The following is a 13,417-nucleotide window of genomic DNA, read 5'->3' on the forward strand; positions in this document are numbered from 1 at the left end:
CTGAATGCCATGTGAATTCTCTGACTCTTGAAACTTGGGAATGAGATATCAGAGATGACCCTAAACAACCCACTAAAATATGAAGTGATCCTTAGGTTTTTCAAGGTCTCTCCTGTAGGCAGCTACCAACACTGCAGGACACAGCTCCTGAAGACACTCACCTCCCCAGCATCTCTGCTAGATGTTCCACACCAGCCTGTGAGGATCCCGGAGCAGCACAGTAAGCTTGGTAGCTTCCCTGCTGAGGGCCAGGCAAGTGGTATGAAACCTACAACTGAAGAAACGATTCCACTTCTGCAGATTAGAGGCAGTGGAGTTCTATCTCTAATTTTCTTTCATCCATTATTCTGTTAATTAAATGATTTATAGTTTTCAGTGGAAAGCAGAACAGGACTGTTGGATAAGCAATTGGGTATCTGACACCTATGTGATCTTGGTCAAGTCACCCAGCCCTCTCATACTTCAGTTCTGTCACCAGCTCTGTTTCTTGTTTATAGTGACAGTAAATGCCCTTGCTTTGTCTGAGAGATGGGCCTCCTGTGCTCCATAAGTATTCATTTGATGGTGATTATCACCTCCCAGTCATGGTTTCTCTGTTACTATGAAGTTGTTAATATTTGCTACCAGATGGTATTTTCAAAATAACTTGGATAGAAACTGCTATTGAAATGCTAATGATTACCTAGCTTATTCCAGAGGACCAATTCATAATTCAGGGTAAAATCAGAAGATAGCTGAAGTACCCTGGGGAAGGTGAAGAACAAAAATCTCATGGCCTAATATATAAGGGACTGAGCAGCTTAACTGTTACCATTTATATACTAGAAAGCACAATGACAACAATATGTTTTTCTTTCTTTTTTTTTTTTTTTTTTTTGCCATGCCACACAGCTCATGGCATTTAAGTTCCCCAACCAGGGGTCCAACTCAGGTCCTCAGGAGTGAGAGTTCAGAGCCCTAACCACTGGAACATCAGGGAATTTCCCAACAATACGTATTTTTTAAACTACCAGTTTCTGATTATTAATTTTAAAAGTGAATATTTCTGTGGGAAAAACCACTATGAATGAAATCATAAACCACTGCCAGTTTGGTCCTCAGAGCAGAGCATCAGCACCCTCTGAGAGATCTGGGGCCACCAGCCCAGACCTTCTTAATCAAAATTATTTAGGTTGGCCCAGTGATTTTAACTCTGAGTTCTCCAGATGATTCTTACACACACTAAAATTCAAGAAGCACTGTTAGTGCACCAGCATCACGTATAATAGCACAGGGATCTCAAACTCAAATGCTTATAGAGGCAAAGCCAGTAATAAATAGTGACTCAGCCTGGTTTGAACTAACTGGAAAGCGCAGGTCCCATTTAAAGGAAACAGCTACCATGCAGCTTTGGCTGATGCTGTTATCTGGAAATGTGAGTCCATCAGCGTCAAATTTCCTAATATTTCAAAGGAAGCCACACGTCTAAAATTTCAAGTAAAAACTGTATCCTAAAATGCTATCAAATAATGAAAAATTTTAACCAATACTCAGGTAGAACAAAAGTTCTGCTCTGAGTATGTATAGGATATTTGAGGAATAGCCTAGAAGTCTGCGGGTAATTCACATGAGATAAACAGGAGATGAAGCAGGGAGAAGAAGAAGAAGAGAGAGAGAAAGAAGATTAGAAGCTATAGAGCCTTGAAGGTAAGAAAGGATTCAGATTTTTCTCTGATGCAATGAGAAGCACTGGAGAGCTATGAACAGATAAATGGTATAATATAATTTGTATTTATAAAGATTACTCTTATTACTGTTTTTCAGTGGCGAGGCCAGGACCAGCACTAAATCTCCAGCATCTCATTGCAAGAAAACCTATAGTTGTATTCATGAAAAATGCAATCATTTGATGTTATACACCTCGGCATTAGGTCTGGACAGAAACTATTAATATTAATATAGTGGATTCCTGGAAACTGTCTCTCTAGTTTGTCATGAGCACCTCCAATGATGCCCTGAAATATTCAAGGTGGCCAATTCTATTTTCAGACTCCTCCAATTCTTGGGACTAAACCCAAGTCTCCTTTTCCTTTGCTTGCCATGTGGCCAGTGTTGCTCTAGAATTCAGATCTAGGAAAAGTCAAATCTATGTTCCACACGATAATGCTCCATTTTTTCCTCAGGTTCATTCAACTTTTCCAATTTAATATGGTTTTATGTTTCCTCTTAAAGTTCCTTTTAAAGGGAATGCCAAAATTTAAGGATAAATGCCCTGTCAAGTCGGGTCATCACAGAATGAACCAGAATATAGTCAAGATATTGTGGTCTGGTCTTATTATGCTATTTACTCCTATCATGCCTGTTGTTGAGCTTCCCTTGTGGTTCAGCTGGTAAAGAATCTGCCTGCAATGTGGGAGACCTGGGTTAGATCCCTGGGTTGGGAAGATCCCCTGGAGAAAGGAAAGGCTACCCACTCCAGTATTCTGGCCTAGAGAATTGGCAAAGAGTCAGACACGACTGAGCAACTTTCACTTTCACTTCATGCCTGTTGTTAAATTAATTTCTTAAGTACTTTTTATTTCAACATCCAGAAATTGTACAGTAGGTTTTTTGATGCAAGTGTAGGATTCTACATTAATTCCAGCTACATTTAATTTATTAGAGCAATGTTGCCAGCTATAAATTCATTTTGATGTGACTGCTGCCCAAAATATTTGTATTCTTCCTAGTTTTGCAATATCTACAATTATGATAAGCATACCATTTGTGTCTTTTAGTCATTCTTATAGTGTTGAATAAGACAAAGGCCATTGACAGGTTTGGGAAATCCTTTAACCTCATTAAGTCACACTACTGTCCTGTAGCCACAACAGACATTAATTATTTACTGTAGCAATCTTCTCTACAGAACTTGGGCCTGGTTTTAAAGTCCTAAACACAGCACTCTTAGTAGCCACTAATCAATGATATTTAGCACTTGAGATGGCAATAATTTGACGTCCCGAGCTCAGAACAAAGCACAGTGACATGCTTCAGATTCACGCCCATCATGTTTGCTATGGCATGCTATTAAACTTACTTTGCATTGTACACTAAGTCTTCTCTTGTCAAGTTCAAAAGTACTAAAAACTAATCATTTTTCAAGTTTCACAAAACATGTTTTGTCTGCTGAAATGTTTTAAATGGAGACTCACCAAACTTCACCAGGTGCCACTTCCTCAGGCTGTCTCCCTCTGCGGTCCGTCCTCTCTACCACCAGCAATTATCTGCTTTCACTCATCATCCATTCCATTCAATAAACACATTTTGTGTGTGAGCTCTATTTTCAGGGGATTCACAACCTAGAAGGACAGACACACATAAACTTCATTACAATGGAGCATGGAATAAGGGATGATTTTCTCTCACTCTTGATAACCAGACCATCTAATCAGGCACAAAGGAGATAAGAGTTCACAAAGAGCTTCTTGGAGACACAGTTTGTGTGTGGATGGGTGTGCGAGTGTGCACGCGCATGCTCAGTTGTATCAGACTCTTTGCAATCCCATGGACTGAAGCCTGCCAGGCTCCTCTGTTCATGGAATTTTCCAGGCAAGAATACTGGAGTGGGTTGCCATTTCCTTCTCCTGGGGATCTTCCTGACCCAGGGATCTAACCTGCATCTCTTACATCTCCTGGTGGGTTCTTTATTAGCTGAGCCACAAGGGGAGCCTTATGAGTGGAGATAAATTCAGTGGGTGTAGGAAAACTGAGAATGGCATAAAGGAAAAATAGGGTAAGAAAACAGTATGGACTGGTAATACTGCCTGAAAAAGTACTAAGGGATAAATGTTGGAAGGCCTGGGTCAGAAATGGAAAGTCTGCATCAATCTCTTGAACTATTACCATTCAGCAGCTGAAAGAATGTAAGCAAGGAATGACACAATCAGGTCTGAATTTCAGATGAATCACTGAAAGCAATATTGTAAATATAACAAATTAGGCAAGACTAAAAACAGTAACTTAAAGATCATTTCAGTAGTCCAGGGAAAAGATGAGCATCTGAATCAAGACAGTGGGGGTACACTTTTAAAAAAAAAAAGAGAGAAAGATTAGAGAAAAATATAGAAGTATATATAATGTAATAAAACTTGCTGAGTGATTTGATATAGAGAAGCAAACACAGAAGCATTAAGCATAGCTGTTTCTGTATGAACAACTTGGATAAAAGGCATGGTCACCAACTGAGAAAGAGAACAAGGAAAGAAGTTAGGAACAAATTGGACCATGCTTAATTTAAGATGTGTGGGGACATCCCAAGTGGGCATGTCTTGCAAATAGACTGTTTTTTTTTTCTTTTTTTTTTTTAATTGAAGGATATTTGCTTTACAGAATTTTGTGGTTTTCTGTCATACATCAACAAGAATCAGCCATAGGTACACCCATGTCCCCTCCCTCATGAACCTCCCTTGCATCTCCTCCCTAGCCCACCCTTCAACTTTTTAGTCTCCTTAGTGTGAAGGAGAGATCAGAACTAGAGATTATTTGGTTAGTTCTTCCCAATGGAATTTAGGATAATGTCAGACCTAGTTTATCATGCCAAGTCTTCTCTTAACACTGCATACCTCCATTTACAGATACTAGGCTCCTAATCATGTCAGTATGTTTTATTCCACAGCCTTGCATCTTTCTGCAATGTTAGAACTGCTTTTTCCTTTGAACTCCTATACACAAGCATATCATACATACAGGGTGAGGTAATGGTCCAAGTTCATTTTACATATGGCTATTAAATTTCCCTAGAACCATGTCTTGAATAAAACTTAATTTTCCTATTCAATTGTATTGTCAACACTATAGACAATCAATTGACCATAAATAAAAAGCTTTATCTCTGACCTTTCAATTCTGTTTCATTGTCTCATTGATCTCATAGCAAGATGATATTTCCTCGATACTATAATTTAGAATAAAGTTAGAAATTAGATGGAAAAGGAAATGGCAACCCACTCCAATATTCTTGCCCAGAGAATCCCGTGGACAGAGGAGCCTGGTGGGCTGCTGTCCATAGGGTTGCACAGAGTCGGACACTACTGAAGCGACTTAGCATGCATGCATGCATGCATGCATTGGAGAAGGACATGGCAACCCACTCCAGTATTCTTGCCTGGAGAATCCAAGGGACAGAGGAGCCTGGTGGGCTACCATCTCCGGGATCACACAGATTTGGACACAACTGAAGTGACTTAGCAGCAGCAGCAGAAATTAGATAACATACAAGGCTTTTAACTTGTCTTACTCAGAATTGTTTTGGCTATCCTAGGTCCTCTGAATTTCCACATAAATTTCAGAATCAGCTTGTCAGCTTCTAAAAATGACAAATCTGTTCAATTTGTCTAATGCTTGGGTTGGTGAATATATTCCCTCTTTATTTTCTGATTTAGTTAGAGTCTTTTTTGCTTTGTCAGTTCCAGTTCAGTCGCTCAGTTGTGTCCAACTCTTTGGGACCCCATGGACTGCAGCATGCCAGGCTCTCTGTCGATCAACTCCCAGAGCTTACCTAAACTCATGTCTATCGATTCAGTGATGCCATCCAACCATCTCATCCTCTGTCATCCCCTTCTCATCCTGCCTTCAATCTTTCCCAGTATCAGGGTCTTTTCAAATGAGTCAGTTCTTCATATCAGATGACCAAAGTATTGGAGTTTCAGCTTCAGCATCAGTCCTTCCAATGAACATTCGGGACTGATTTCCTTTAGGATGGACTGGTTGGATCTCCTTGCAGTCCAAGGGCCTCTCAAGAGTCTTCTCTAACACCACAGTTCAAAAGCATCAGTTCTTCGGTGCTCAGCTTTCTTTATAGTCCAACTCTCACATCCATACATGACTACTGGAAAAACTATAGCTTTGACTAGACAGACCTTTGTTGTCAGTCTACCTAAAGGTATATCAACTTTGCTGAACTTTTCAAATAACCAACTTGTTTTTTTTGGACCACACCACACTGCATGACAGATTTCATTTTCCTGCCAGGGATTGAACCTGTGCCCCCTGCAGGGGCAGCCTGAAGTCTTAACTACCCAAAGAATCAACTTTTAATTTCACTCATTTTCTCTATAAAATAATAGATAATAAAAAAATATTATTGATTTTCACTCTGATCTTTATTATATTTTTCCTAATAATTACCTTCTGTTCATTTTACCCTCCTTTTCTGTTTCCTAAGGTGGAAGTTTAGGTTATTGATTTGAGGCCTTTGTTAACAATATAGACATTTAAAACTATAATTTTTCTCTAGGCACTGTTTTACCTATGTTTCCTACACTGTGATATGCTGCTTCTATTTTTATTCAACATGTTTTCTAAATTTTCTTCTGATTTCTTCTTTGGCCTATAGGTTATTTAGAACTGTGTCACTTACTTTGCAAATACTTGGAATTTTCCTAAAAATTATTTTTCTTGATGACTTCTTAAATTTAATTCCATTATGGTCATATAACATACTTTGAATGAAGTCTATCTTTTAAAATACACTGAAAAAGATTTTTGTAGTCGAGTATATGGTCTATCCTGGAAAAAAAGTCCTGTGTGCACTTGGAAATATGTATTCTGCTATATTTAAAGATATGTTCAAAATTTATCAGGTCAGTTAAGTATATAGAAGTGTTCATGACTTCTATATCCTTGCTGAGTTCAAAGTTTTCTATATCCTTGCTGATAACCTGTCTAGTTGTTCTACAGTTTTTTAGAGTAGCTGGGGAATTAAACACCAGGTTGAAATTTCCAACCATAATTTGTTAATTGTTTTATTTTTTCTTCAATTTTGTCAGATTTGGCTTAATGTATTTTGGGCTTCTGTTGATAGGTGTGTTTATAGTTATAATGGTTATTTGTATGTTTCTGATATTGGCCCTCTTATTACCATGAAATGTCCTTCTCATATTTCTTCACTTAAATTCTATTTTTGTTTGATGTTAATATAGCTACTCCATCTGTTATGATTACTGTTTGTATAATATATCTTTTCCCATATCTTACTATCAACATATTTATATCTCTGTAACTTGAGTCTCTTATACAGCATATAGTTGATTCTTGCATTATTATTTAGTCTGACAATCTCGTACTCTGATTGGAATGTTTAATCTGTTACTATTTAATTACTGATATAGTAGGATTTATATTTGTCACTTCACTATTAGTTTTTTAATAATGTAATGACTTCATTCTTTTCTGCTTCCTTGTGTTAAATATACTATTATGATTTTAATTCCTCTACTAAATTTTTAATGATATTTTCTCAGTGTTGCTCTAGGAATTGCAACACGCATCTTAATTTATCAAAATCTATTTTAACATTGGCTTAATTCTAGTAAAATATAGCAACATGTTCCTGTATGGTTCCATTTCTGCCTACCTTTTTATGTGCTATTTTTATCACATTTATCACATCTAGATATGTTACAAACCAACAGAGTGTTATAAGTATTGTTTGGAAACCATATATTTTTAGATAAAACAAGAAGAGAAAAAATATATTGCTTTTTTTAAAAAACATTTACATGTATACTTTCCAGCACTATTTATTTTTTCATGTAGATACAAGTTACTCTCTGGTTTTATAATTCTCTTCACCTGAAGAAATTCCTTAAAGAATTCACCAGCCAATGTAGGAGACATGAGTTTGATCCCTGGGGTGGAAAGGTCTCCTGGATGAGGAAATGGCAACGCACTCCAGTATTCTTGCCAGAGAATCCCATGGACAGAGGAGCCTGGCGGGCTACAGTCCATGGGACTACAAACAGCTGGACACAACCTGGTGACTGAGTAACAACAGTAAATCTCTAAGGCAGGCCTACTGGCAACAAACTCATTTTTCCTTTCAACACCTTAGACCTGTCACTACACCACCTTTTTGCTTCCAGTTGTTTAGATGAGAAATCAGCCATTATCTGACCATGTTCTCTTACAGGCTTTCAAGATTTTCTCTTTGGCATTGGGTTTCAATACTTGACAGGTCATGAGTCTCTTTGTCTTTATCTCATTTGGAATCCACTGGGATTCTTGATCCTGTATGTGGTTAAACAACAAATTTGAGAAGATATTTGACCATTATTCTTCAGATAGGTTTCCTATATTTCTTTTTCCTCTCTTATGGGAGGTGGGACTCAGTTATGCATATGTTGGCATATTTGATGTTATCCTACAGATCTCTAAGGTGCTAATCATTTTTCTTTAACCTTTTTCTATATTTTCTTAACTGGATTATTTATACTGATCTATCCATCATTACTGATCTATCTTCAAGTTCTCTGGTTCTTTCTTCTGCCATCTTATATCTGCTATTGATTTTATCTAGTCGATTTCCCCCTTCCATTACTGCACTTTTCAACTTTAGAACTTATGTTTTTTTCTATTTCTGTATTAAGATTTCCTATATTATGAATCTTTCTCATATTATCCTTCAATGACTTAAACATGATTTCCTTTAATTATTTGAAATATTTACAATTGTTGCTTTGAAATCTTTGTTAAAGATCTAGGTCCTCAGAGACAGTCTATTGACTTTTTGTTGTTATTGTCCCTCAGTGTGGGTCACACTTTTCTCTGCATGGTTCTTTATTTATTTACGTTTATTAAAAGGTAGATATGTTAGATTACATATTGTAGCAACCCTGGATGATATATTTCCCCTGAGAACTATTGTTCTGAATATTTTTTTTTCATTTTTGTATGTTTATTTTAGTATTTAGTCAGGAATTAATCTGTGGGAGCTGTTTCCCTCATAATGTGTGGCTACCAATGTCTTTGTTCAGTATATTTTATACTAATCTTAATTTTTAAACCTGAAGTCCAGTGGGTCACCCCCTGTATATCTGTGTAGTAGTCATCCAATGACTAGACAGAGGTGTTCAAACTCCTCAGATCAATACAGCTTCCCCCTTGTGTGTTGGTAAAGGGTCAAGTTGAGCTAGTTTTCAGGTAAAGGAACCAGGTGTTTGACTTATCTCTGGGTCACATTTACATTCTATATCCTCAGTCTAGAAACTCAGTCTTTTTTCTGTTGCTCAATTCTAGTTTTCCTGTCTCAAATTCTGCTACATATTAAAGTCTAAGGGCTAGTCCTATTCTTGAACTTATTATCTAACCTTGTATTCATTCCCCACTGCACCCTGACACTGGATACTTTACCTAGATAACCACCTACTAGCCATGAGTAATCTCTTCTGATACTGGGTTTTCTTTCTTATGCATATCACGTTATGGTTTAGCCTGTGTCATAAGCAACTAACCTTCCACCCTAGGTGAATAAGGCCAAGAAAGAGGAAATTTCAGAAAGATAATAATTTATTTATCATGGTATTTCTTATGCCTGTTACAGTGTGGTGTTTTGCTTTTTACAATCACCTAATAAGTGTGGCATTACATTAAACAAAATCACTACAATTGTTTTCCCTAATTATCTCCTTAACCCCATGTAAATTTTTTAATTTCCAAAATCTTAAGGATGTTTTGTAATTTCTGAGCTTATTTTTTATATGCTACTTATCATCAGAGAAAGGCAGTTTAAGAGTGGTATTAAAAACTTCTTCATATATGCACACATCAGTTCAGTTCAGTTGCTCAGTCATGTCCAACTCTTTGTGACCCCATGAATCACAGCACACCAGGCCTCCCTGTCCATCACCAACTCGCAGAGTTCACTCAAACTCATGGCCATCGAGTCGGTGATGCCATCCAGCCACATACACATTTACAAATTTATGTTAAGAGCTTTATAGAATTAAAATATCATCATTAAAGAATCTCTGTTTTAGCAATGGGTTTGGCCCAAGTAAGTAACCATAATGACAGCCATACTCTCTCACAAAGATACACATGAAATAATGATTCTTTACTGGAATAACATGCATATTAATTAGTTCCTACAGCACTTGAGAAACTTCTGTTCTCACCAGTAAGGTCAGAAAATGCATCCGCCTTAGTTAGCAGCGCAGTTAAAAATCCTGAAGCAAGTTGGGGTCACGTAGAAGACTGGGCAACTCAAAGGAAGGGCAAAACCAGAGAGAAGAATTTTTCACAGCCCTAAAATGATGCCATGTGATCTAATCAAGGCACTATATTTTTGGCATCCTAATCCCTATTATCCACAATTAGAATGGACAGTTCTATTCAATTAGCACATGGCCAGGATGGCTTTGAATTTAGTATTGAAAATTTGGGCATGCCACATTAACATTCAAATAATCAAATAAGAAGTCTCAAGGGAATTTAGAATTTTTCTTAACACCTGGCACCAAGCTATGAATAATAATATAAGAAATTTGCCTAAAGAATTTTAAACTTGAGTTATGATTTACTCTAAGGTAAAATGCCAAAATTATCTCAAGTTTGTCTACAAACTGCCAATCAGCTTTTAGATTTTAAAGGTTAAGGACACCCTCAATATAAAAACCTCCATGCACAAATCAACAAAGGGTTTTTCTTTCATTTTTATATTACAGAAAAACATGCTGATATTCTCCATAGCAAGATACTCTCACTTACTAATCTCTGATTTCTAGAAGTCTAAACTTGACCTAGTGAAATATACAGATACATAACCTAATCTGAAACATTGAATTAATCCCAAAGAGTTAAATTATGTATTTGAGTCCGGTGAAATATTAAATTGTCCTAGTATATTAAAATGTCATAATAATAACAATAAACTCAAGGCAAATTGGAGAAGGCAATGGCACCCCACTCCAGTACTCTTGCCTGGAAACTCCCATTGGCGGAGAAGCCTGGTAGGCTGCAGTCCATGGGGTCATGAAGAGTCAGACACGACTGAGCGACTTCATTTTCACTTTTCACTTTCATGCATTGGAGAAGGAAATGGCAACCCACTCCAGTGTTCTTGCCTGGAGAATCCCAGGGACGGCGGAGCCTGGTGGGCTGCCATCTATGGGGTCACACAGAGTCAGACAAGACTAAAGCAACTTAGCAGCAGCAGCAAGACAAATAATTTCAAATAATTCTAGAGCATGACAAAGGTTCATGGGAAGATAAATTCATATATTTGGAGAAGATACACAAACTGCTTTTGAATGTTAAGGTAACAGTTTCTTTTTTTTTTTTTTTTTTTTTTTTTTTTTAATTTTTTTTTTTTTCTAATTTTATTTTATTTTTAAACTTTACATAATTGTATTAGTTTTGCCAAATATCAAAATGAATCCGCCACAGGTATACATGTGTTCCCCATCCCGAACCCTCCTCCCTCCCCATACCATCCCTCTGGGCCGTCCCAGTGCAGTTTCTTGATCAAATCCACTATAGACACACTTCACTTAAGAATGAACTAGATGATTCTTTAGTGTAAGGAAAGAATATCATCATATATCATACCTGTAAGCTAAAGAAAAGAATATATTTCCAAAACATCACATATATGTTGAAAGGAATGAAGAAGCAAAATGGCCATATGTGGCAGGTACCCTTACACCATGGGGCTAGAGATCTGAGTTACACTTGTTTTGCCACATCTAACTTTGGGAAAGTTAATTTGACTGTGTTTCAATGTCTTCATCTGAACACAAGATTATCAGTATCAGATGATCTAACAGAGGTTCCAAAATGGCAACCTGTTATGTGGATCTGGCCAGTAGATATATTTGGTTCATATTGGTGTTTTTATACAACAATAGGATTTTCAACTAAAAGTTTTCACATAAAACTTTTTTCTTCTTTTAACTCAAAAATCTTTCCCAAGACAGTGTTGAAATCACCATATGGCAACACTTTGCTTGAGCTGTAAAGTGACTGCCCTCTACAGATGTAAGCTCCCTTTAGCTGGTTTCAGTTCTTCTCTTCAGGTTCTTTTTTTTTTTTTTCTTTTATTATTTTTTATCTTCTTATAAATCTTATAAAAATTATTTATATTTTCTTTTAATTTATTATTATTTATTAATTTATTATTTTTATCAAGGTAAAGTTGTTACAGAACACTAATCAGTTTCTTCTGTTCAACATTATAATTCAGTCTTTGTATATACTACAAAGTGAACGCCACAATAAGTCTAGATACCACATGTCACCATAATAATTGATCCCTTTCACCATTCCACCCACCTACCTCTACTCTTTAGCCTTGAACAGTCATCCGCACTCACCCAGAACATTTTACTTATTTACTATATCTGCTTAGCCTTGTAGGCATTTGAGATTGTGATCTCTAATTCATTAGGTCCCTTCAAGCTCTAAGATTTTGTGACTCTTCTTATTAATAAAAATACTTTAGCCTGTAATTTCCTAGAATGGTTAAGTTTCTACTTAGATAAAACCAGAGAGAGTGGATAAGAGAATGGTTGCACTCTAGGGAACAGATACATTCAAGGAAAACAGAAGGATGGAGTATCACTCATTTGGATAGTAGACTTAGACCATCAGAGCAAAACATGATTTCCCTGGGAAATGTGGACATAGGGAAAATGTCACAGCTTGGACAAAAAAATGCAAAAATAATTTTAGAAATGGAATCAAGGAAGAAAATAATCCTTTGTTTTAACAAATGCCCTTTTGAAGCCAGACAAGGTGCTAGTCTCAAATTATTACTTGATTTGTTAAACCTCATGAGCTGCTAGGTATCTTCCCTATTGTAAGGATGAGAAAATGTAGGTTCATAAAGATTAAGTAACTTGCCTGAGGGCACACAACTAGTAACTGTCAGAGGCAGAATTTGAATCTAACTCTAGAGCCACACATCACCAGACATGGGGAGAATGAACATACCTTGTTCGATTTGCAAGAATATGACCAAGTTCTGCAGTTTTATTAAAGACGCCCTGTCCAAGAAGTATAAATATGTAAAACTTGGACCCTAAATCAATTACCTTGTCACCAAGTTTTCCACAAATTTTTTAAAATAAATAAAACAAATGCAAAAGCACAAAAACAAAAGCACATCAAGAAGAGCAAATGCTAATGCTAAGTTACTTCAGTCATGTCCAACTCTGTGCAACCCCATAGACAGCAGCCCACCAGGCTCCTCTGTCCGTGGGATTCTCCAGGCAAGAGTACTGGAGTGGGTTGCCATTTCCTTCTCCAATGCATGAAAGAGAAAAGTGAAAGTGAAGTCACTCAGTCGTGTCTGACTCCTCACGACCCCATGGACTGCAGCCTACCAGGCTCCTCCGTCCATGGGATTTTCCAGGCAAGAGTACTGGAGTGGGGTGCCATTGCCTTCTCCGAAATAAAACAAATGCAAAAGCACAAAAACAAAAGCATATCCAGAAGAGCAAAAGGTATATCTAACTGACCAGGCTAAGAGGCTGCCAGAACATTACTCTGCTGACAAAGGTCCGTATAGTCAAAGCTATAGTTTATACAGTAGTCATGTATGGATGTGACAGTTGGACTATAAAGAAAGCTGAACTTCAAAAAATTGATTCTTTTGAACTGTGGTGTTGGAGAAGACTCT

Source organism: Bos mutus, chromosome 2 (assembly GCF_027580195.1).
Source record: "Bos mutus isolate GX-2022 chromosome 2, NWIPB_WYAK_1.1, whole genome shotgun sequence".
Classification (NCBI taxonomy): domain Eukaryota; kingdom Metazoa; phylum Chordata; class Mammalia; order Artiodactyla; family Bovidae; genus Bos; species Bos mutus.